At 35.4% G+C, this 8,206-nt stretch overlaps 1 pseudogene; it reads left to right on the plus strand.

Annotated features, from left to right (window-relative positions):
• Positions 1-1,553: 1,553 nt before the first annotated feature.
• LOC128186389 (uncharacterized) lies at positions 1,554-3,193 on the plus strand (annotated as a pseudogene).
• The last annotated feature ends 5,013 nt before the right edge of the window (positions 3,194-8,206 follow it).

Below are 8,206 nucleotides of genomic sequence, written 5' to 3' on the forward strand. Positions count from 1 at the left end.
AGTTAACTGTACCATGTGGTCCCACTGTAAGTGAGGTCAACACCGGGTATTGATGGAGTCACATCCAGTGAAAGGGTGTTACAGAATGGGACATGTAATAGTTAGACTCAGGTACATGCCTCCACCATGCAACATTTAAACCAGGTAGCACTGCAGGAGACAGGATGAGAAGGACAGATACCCGATTTGGAAAGCTGGTGATCGTTCAGGATTGTGCAATGATGCTCAATGATGCTCGCTAGATTGTCCCTAACATGTGTATTTAAACTGGACCTCTGGTTGGCACACCACCTTTTCCACAAAAAATTCATGCGGCAAAATTCTTTTAATTACATTTTAATAATTATAAAAGAGTTCATATCTATATAATGTCCTCTAGTTATGTATTAACAGTTATTAGCCGTGATGGGATACGCTGGTTTATATTTTAAAAGTTGAAGAGTCATTTTGGATGAATTCTAGTGTTAAAAAATGATTACTTTAGCCTTGTTTAGCTCAGTAAGATACTTTGATTAAAAAGAAAAAATTTAAAGGATTCAAAGCTAAGTTAATACACAGTTTCTCTGTGACTGGGTTTTTTCCTCATAAGCTCACATAGTTGAACAATTTACAAATTAAGAACAACTCGTCAGATCTGTATTATCCATATAGGACATAGTTACATCGCTTAGCAGCTCTCCGTTCTTTGCTTCAATTTTTACCTTGTTAATATGTATGCAGCAAATTTATTCCTATAAAGAGGTTCGCTCCTCTGTTTTGGGGTAACTATTTTTATGTTACCACTTATCCGAAGATTTTGCATCATATAGTAATTCTATTTGTATTTTTATATATAACAATGCCAAATAAACCATATTTAATAAAACTGTTAACAGAAAATTATATATTTACAGAGTTTAGTAAGAGACTATATGGTTGAAGGTCCTATAGTCGTGCGTGCCCTGTAGTCGTGCGCCATCTTGTTTGTTTTATTTGGTCACGTGCCAAAATATTACGTCATAAACGGCTGATTTTGAAAGGTTGATATCAAGTGCGTATAAACAGAAACGAAGAGTTAAATATGCGGAATAAACAGGTAGGAAATTATAGAAACATATATTTTATGTATAATATCCGCCATTTTGTTAATACCAAATTTACTATTTATAAAAATGCATGTTTACCGGGTTGAAGCTTACATTCCAAAAATGAAAGGCACATGGCTAATTAGCATATCTAAATGTAGAGGTCACAATGTGTATCGATTGTTTCTACAGGCCAAACATTTTAATTGTTGGGTTATGAAAATGTTCATATTCCTTACATTTTTTGTAGACGTAATTATAACGCAGGAACAAATTTAATTAAGAAAGGGGCTAAAAACAATAGTTTTAACTGAGGGAAAAACACTTTTATACCTTTAATTTGAATTTAAAAATATTTGAATTTTTATTTACTATGCAAAAAAAAAATTATTTGAATGAATTTACATTTTAATCAGGAAATATTTGTCCAGTTTAAATCTATAAGAAATGTTCAATATTCTATTCATTAAATAAAATAATTCCTTTGTATTAAGAAGAAAAATTAAAAAGTCAAATTAAAGATCCCTTTTCATATTTTTAGACCCCAAAGAAAAAAACCAAAAGTAAATTCAGACAGTACAGTCCAACTCGACTCATAAATGCATATCTAGCTGTCAAAGAAAAGGGGACAAGTGTTCGCAAAGCTGCAATGCAGTATAATGTTCCAACCCAAACTCTTCGCGACCGGGTCAAAGGGAAGGTAGACCTGGAGAAGGTAACTATGGGGCCAGCACCATTGCTTGGACAAGATGAGGAGGCTATGCTTGTTTCGCATCTGAAAGCAATGGCCTCATTTGGTTATGGGTATACCCGAAAAGAGGTGACCAATATGGCATCTGACTATGCCATTCAGCTACGCAAGAGAACCAAGCAGCAGAAACCTCTCACATTAAAATGGTTTGGAGGGTTCATGAAGCGTTGGCCAGATCTGAAGGTTGTTAAGCCACGGGCATTGGAGTATCAACGCGCAAAATCATCAAATCCAGGAAATGTACAACGATACTTTGTTGAACTGTCGTCGATTCTCACAAAGTACAACTTATTTGATAAGCCCCATAGAATTTTTAATGTGGACGAGAAGGGGATCACACTCAACCATGCACCTCCTCATGTAGTATCCGGCACTGGAGACGCGCCACAAGCTGTAACAACAGGAAAGTCCTCTACGGTTACCATACTGGGATGTGGTAGTGCCTCTGGGGTTGCCATTCCACCATATTTTGTCTTTCCTGGCATGCGGATGAGGTCCGAGTTGATGGAAGGCTCAACACCTGGAGCAGCTGGTGATGTCACAGAGAGTGGATGGTCAAACTCTGTTATACTTCTTCAGTATTTACAGAGCCACTTTGTTCATTATGTTCCTGGTGGACTCGATGAACCAGTTCTACTGCTATTAGATGGGCATAGGTCTCACGTTTCAGTTGCAGCTGTTGAATGGGCAAAGGAACACAATATCGTGTTGCATGTTTTGCCAGCGCACACTAGTCATATTCTTCAGCCCATGGATGTTGGTTGCTATGGCCCTTTACAGAAAATTTATAACAATTTGTGCCACCAAAAGATGAGAGCAACATCAACAGTAATCACCAAACAGGATATTTGTGCCCTAGCATGCCAGGCATACAGCAAAGCTTTATCAGCTCAAAATCTTCAGTCTGCCTTCCGCAAGTGTGGAATTTATCCTTATAATGCTGATGTGGTGTCAGCAGAAGCTCTTGCCCCTTTATCGGTATTGACTCAAAGGAACGAGGAAGAAGACAAGAGCGACTCTGATTTGGATGCAGATGAAAACAACAACAGTCAGGATTTTTTGGCAGAGCGAACTAGAGAGCTTGTTCGTATAAAATCCGAGGGATTAAAGGCCAAAAAAGAACGCAAAACCTTGAGCAAGATTACATCAGGCAGAGCAATTACTGAGCCGGGGGTATCAGCAAAAATTATGGAGCATGTTTCAGCAGCAGCAGCCCCAAAACAGAGAAAAAACATTAAAAAATCAGACACTCCCTACCACCTCTACGAAGAATGGTAAAAGTCCAAAGTGTGGAAACAAGAAGAGGAAAACATCTCCTCAAACAAAAGGTCATTCACAGGAACCTGGACCCTCCAATGTGCAGCCAATTGACAACACATCTTCAGGGCAATACTTCCTATCCGAAGACTCTGAGGGCGTCTCTATTTCTGAGGAAGAATTGTGTTGTATCTGTAAAATGTTCACCCCACATGCTGTTTGAAATAGCACATCCCTTATTTTTGTAAAGTGGGTACAGTGTGACAAATGTAGACATTGGGTGCACTTAAATTACTGCACTGACATCAGAGTAGTCCAGATAGGGGATCACTATCTATGCCCTCACTGTAAATAGAGTAGAATTTGAGTTTCAAATTTGTGTATACCTTGATCTTGATAAATTAATGTGATTCTTAAGATAGCATCAAATATCTGTTATCCTGAAATACAAATTAACCTGTATATGACTGTATCATAAGTTGGGAAATGATGAAATTCACCAAGATTATGAAACATGATTTATTTAACTTATTGTTAACTTTTCATAGCATTTGTTGGAATAATGTTGATATTTAAGAATATATTTGATATGTTATTTGTGACATCAAAATGAAAAAGTTACCAACTACACAAAATTTACTTTTCTTGGCCTCATTTTTTGCTTACATATCCGGGTGCACGACTACTGGTTCCAAACAAAGATGGCGACCATAATTCCTCGCTTCGTTTCGGCCTCGATAATAAGCTGTTTTAAGCACTTTAATGTATTTTAGATACACAGAAAATCAGAATACAGTTCAGTAAGTTTAATTATCTTGACAAATAATCCTTAACTTAATTTAACCGCTCAATAAATCAGATTATTTCTTAAGCGCACGACTACTGGGCACACGAGGATATTTTATAGCGGAAGGTTTTGAAAAAAAAAAACCTTTTTTATAACTCAATAGTTTTAGAGTACTTTTACTTTAGCCTCCTAATTTTCAGCGTAGACTCGACTTCCAGATTATTGATAATTTATGTTAAACGATACATTCATGTTGTTCTGGAAAACATTTTTAACAATATTTTGATATTTGTATCGATATATTTTTGGCTCATTTAGCTTATATTTCATAGAATCAATAAAAAACTAACTCGAATTTTTGCCTAAAATTAGCTATTTCATATCACATCTCAATTTTTTGAGATGTGACCCCTACTTTTTTACTTTTATATACGAGACATTAAATGTATGCCTATTTGTATGCAAAGTTTTGGGGAAATGACATTACTTTTTTTTTTTTATTTGCGTTTTAATTTAATTACTCTAAAATTTTGTAGCTATCTTTACATTTGCTGTTATGTTCATTATGCACTGGCATTTGAAGCTGTGATGAAGTTGAATTCAGTTCATTTCAGTTTTGTATTTTGTTTGGGTAAATAGTTGTAATTTTGGACCAAGTTGTGTTCCATATTTGTCAATCGAGAGTGTTCGGTATAAGGGCTATTTTTAGTATAACCGGTTTGGTGAGTGAGAGCCGTGGCTGCTTGTCAAGTGTGCGGCCACGTTGTTGAATTCGTCCTCCAGTTTGTTAATTTTGGCAAATTCCAGAAGTTAGTCTGGCAGAATGGTAGCAATAAATTACTGTGAATCTGTTTGGGCATTTGCTTTTCTCCAGCCGTGCAGGGATAGTTATGTTAAAGCCGGTGGGTCAATGGTGAAACGTCAGATGAAGGTTTGGCGTAGCATATGTGGGTCAGGACTAGAACCGAGAGTCATTAACGGAGCAGAGCGTGACGCAAGTGGGACGCACGGGAGCTCGTGTTTGATGGACGTTTGTGGTTAGGAGGCCCTGTGTTGATAGTTTTCCAGTGAGAGACCTTCGAGTCCGGAACTGGAGACGGAACGTTTTGTTTGTGTTTTGCGTGCTATGGAGGCCCAGTGGTGACTATTTTAGGGTGGCTGTTGCAATTATTTGAAGCTAAACTTTCAATTCTATTTAATGATTTATCAGTTTACCTAGAGATAAAAATTGATTGTTTAATTACAGATAACATTACAATTTACTTTTTCTGTGAAATTACATATAACAGTATTGGTAATTTTGATTTGTTGGTTTATTCCTTTACATACTGTTATAGCTATATTTAGCCAGCGTTTAAAGCATTTATTTGTTTCATATTGATACTGACTCTAAGTAGTTATTATAAATCTGCTGAAATAAAAATACCAAAATCTTCTCAAATCTTGCAGAGCTAACGAATGGGGACATATCTTCAGAGATAAGAAACAGTTGTAACTTGCTCTCATTTGGATGAATGCTCACATTTATTTTATTCACTAAATTTACGGTAATTTTCAGGAACGTGTCACGGTGTGACATTCAGTCTTTCGGACTATTCTTAATTATTGTGTAAATTAACTTTTTCGGACTTTGTGTTAATTGTTACAAAAACTTTTCATCTATTTCGACAACTGTTTTAAAAAAAATTAAATTCCGCGCAGCCTTAATCCCACCTAAGGCACAATCAGTGATGGACAGATAATCTTTTAATTGACTGTTTATGTTTATTGACACTTAAGCTTCTTTCATCTTATTAATCTTTTTATGTATATGCTAAAATGACCCGAGTGACTCAATAGCTGTTTGATAATTGATTTATTTACATCTGTACTTATAATGTTAATCCTTCATTGTGTTATTTCATTGTTCATTATATATAATTCAAAATTGTAAACTATCGTCAGTTGGAATCAGACTTGCGGTGCTGATGCATACCAAAATCACGTAAAAGTATATCTCATGTCAAGTCTATATAAAAGTCTGAAAACTAAAACGCGTATAAAAGTCTGAAAACTAAAACGCGTGTTGGCTTGTTGGAGGTTTCATGAGGCTTGGTCCAACAACAAGAGAAAAAGCTCAAGGTTGGCCCAGTATTAGTCCGGTACGGGAAAAAGCGCCCCGTGATAAACGTTTTAAAAGGGGGGTGGAAGAATCATTTTAAAAAATCTTCACAAGCAAAAGGAATAAGAAATTCTCAAAATCAGGAAAATTCTAATCCGGGTGAGAAATGGGGAGTACATAGTATGCCTTTAGCTGCTCAATGGTATCTTATATGATAAGTCAATTTTTTACATGTAAGGTCAAGAAAAATGTCTGCTGCAAGAAAAGAGGTAATAAAATAAACTGCAATGAACATTATGTTAAAATCTTTATTATTCAACAACATTGTTTCTGAGATAAATTCTATTCATTGATAAATAACAAATCTTATAAATTAATAATAATGAATATTTACTGTAAAAAAATAGGTATGTTTATTTTATTTTGCATTCAAATTCATTTACGTTACGTTGTTACTTTTCTTTTTATTGATTTATCATAATTCATTAGCCTATTTGATCACATGCTTCGCTCGCCCCAACGGTCGCACCGTAAAACATATTATTTATGTAAAATTCTTTTATTAAGATATAAAGATATTAGATAAAATAGCTATAGTAAATGTTACTTTGTATGACACTTAGTGTGGTTCCCTAAATCAACAGTCACGTGATATGTGCTGAAATACTACCGAATGAAGGTCATATACAATATTCAATATCGCATGATAATGCCCAGTTGCATATTCAAGCAATTTAACCCACATTTAAACTAGTTTTTATGAATCTTGCTGCACAGTGAATAACAGCACACACCATCGCATGTACTTCCCTTTCGTTTTCAATTCAGCCGGTTCAGATTTCAACTCTCTATGTGTTTAATCCATTAAAATCAGCTCTGCTCAGCTGAAGGGGCATCCATTTGGAATATTGTTGCTATTGTTGTTTTGTATTCATACGCACCACTTCGTTTACATTATTTACATTTTTGATCAATGACACTTCACATTTTATGATTTGAAAATGTTTTATTAAATGATAAATAACTGAATGTATCATCAATTTCTCTGTATTACGTATAATTATCATTGATGACGTGTTTATTAGAGAAGATCAATGTCGGAAGACAAATCATCGGAATGCAGTGTAAACAATGCCGAAATAAGACTTATTTAATACAGATACCCAAGATTTAGATGACTGTCAGTTAGTATATATTCAAGATAATACAGGCATGGGTATTTTGTGTTATTAGCGAGGGTAATAAGGTTAGCAGGGTGCGTCTTTTTACCCCAAATGAACCCGAATGATACCCCAATGAACCCCAATGATACCCCCAATGGACCCCAATGATACCCCAATGAACCCCAATGATACCCCTATGAACTTTAAATAACCCAATGATACTAAGTATGTTCATAATTGATACACTTATTGAATTTTATGTAACAATATGTTCCACAAATGAATGAAAGATCAATTACGCGCCGTTTTTTTCACCGATTGATTACCCAGTGAACCCATTGAAATTCCAGCCAAATTTCATTGATACCCTCACGAACCACAATAAACTTTAAATGAGCTATGTGCAATGATTCATTCACCAATAAATTTTAATTTTCCAAATTGTACAGAAACAAATCTCATTGATACAAGAATATACATGTACTTAATGAACAATTAAGTCCCAACCAGACCCCAAATAACATTAACTTAATAATACCTAGGCATCATTTAAAAGCATATTTTTAACCCCCACCCCTAAACAAAATTTTTTTTGGGGGGGGGGGGAGGGGAGGGAGGGTTATAGGAATCACCTTGTCAATCCGTCTGTCTGTGCAAAATTTGTATCTGGTTAATATCTTAATACTTATGAAAAAACACCGAAAGATCTTACTTCACACAAACATTGCTTATGACCTGAGTGTGTGTCATGAACTTGCCAAAAGTTCATTAAGGAAGGGTCACTGGCGGGAAATTTGCAAAATCGTTCCCGATCCATATCTTTTTTATGGAGAAACATTGAAAGTTCTTACTTAAAATAAAAATTGCTTTTGACCTAAGGGTGTATCATGACCTTGACGCACGGTCATTTTTGTAAGTCCATGTTCTTTGGAAAAAAAAGTTGTACTTTGTGTCTGCTTCATACTCTTCTGATGCAGAAACATAAGAAGTTTTTTATTTCTTATAAAGATTGCTTACGACCAGGGGATATGTCATGAAATTAACCTAGGGTTAGTTGTGCAAGTTCAAGGCCATTGTTTAAAA

Source organism: Crassostrea angulata, chromosome 5 (genome assembly GCF_025612915.1).
Source record: "Crassostrea angulata isolate pt1a10 chromosome 5, ASM2561291v2, whole genome shotgun sequence".
Lineage (NCBI taxonomy): Eukaryota > Metazoa > Mollusca > Bivalvia > Ostreida > Ostreidae > Magallana > Magallana angulata.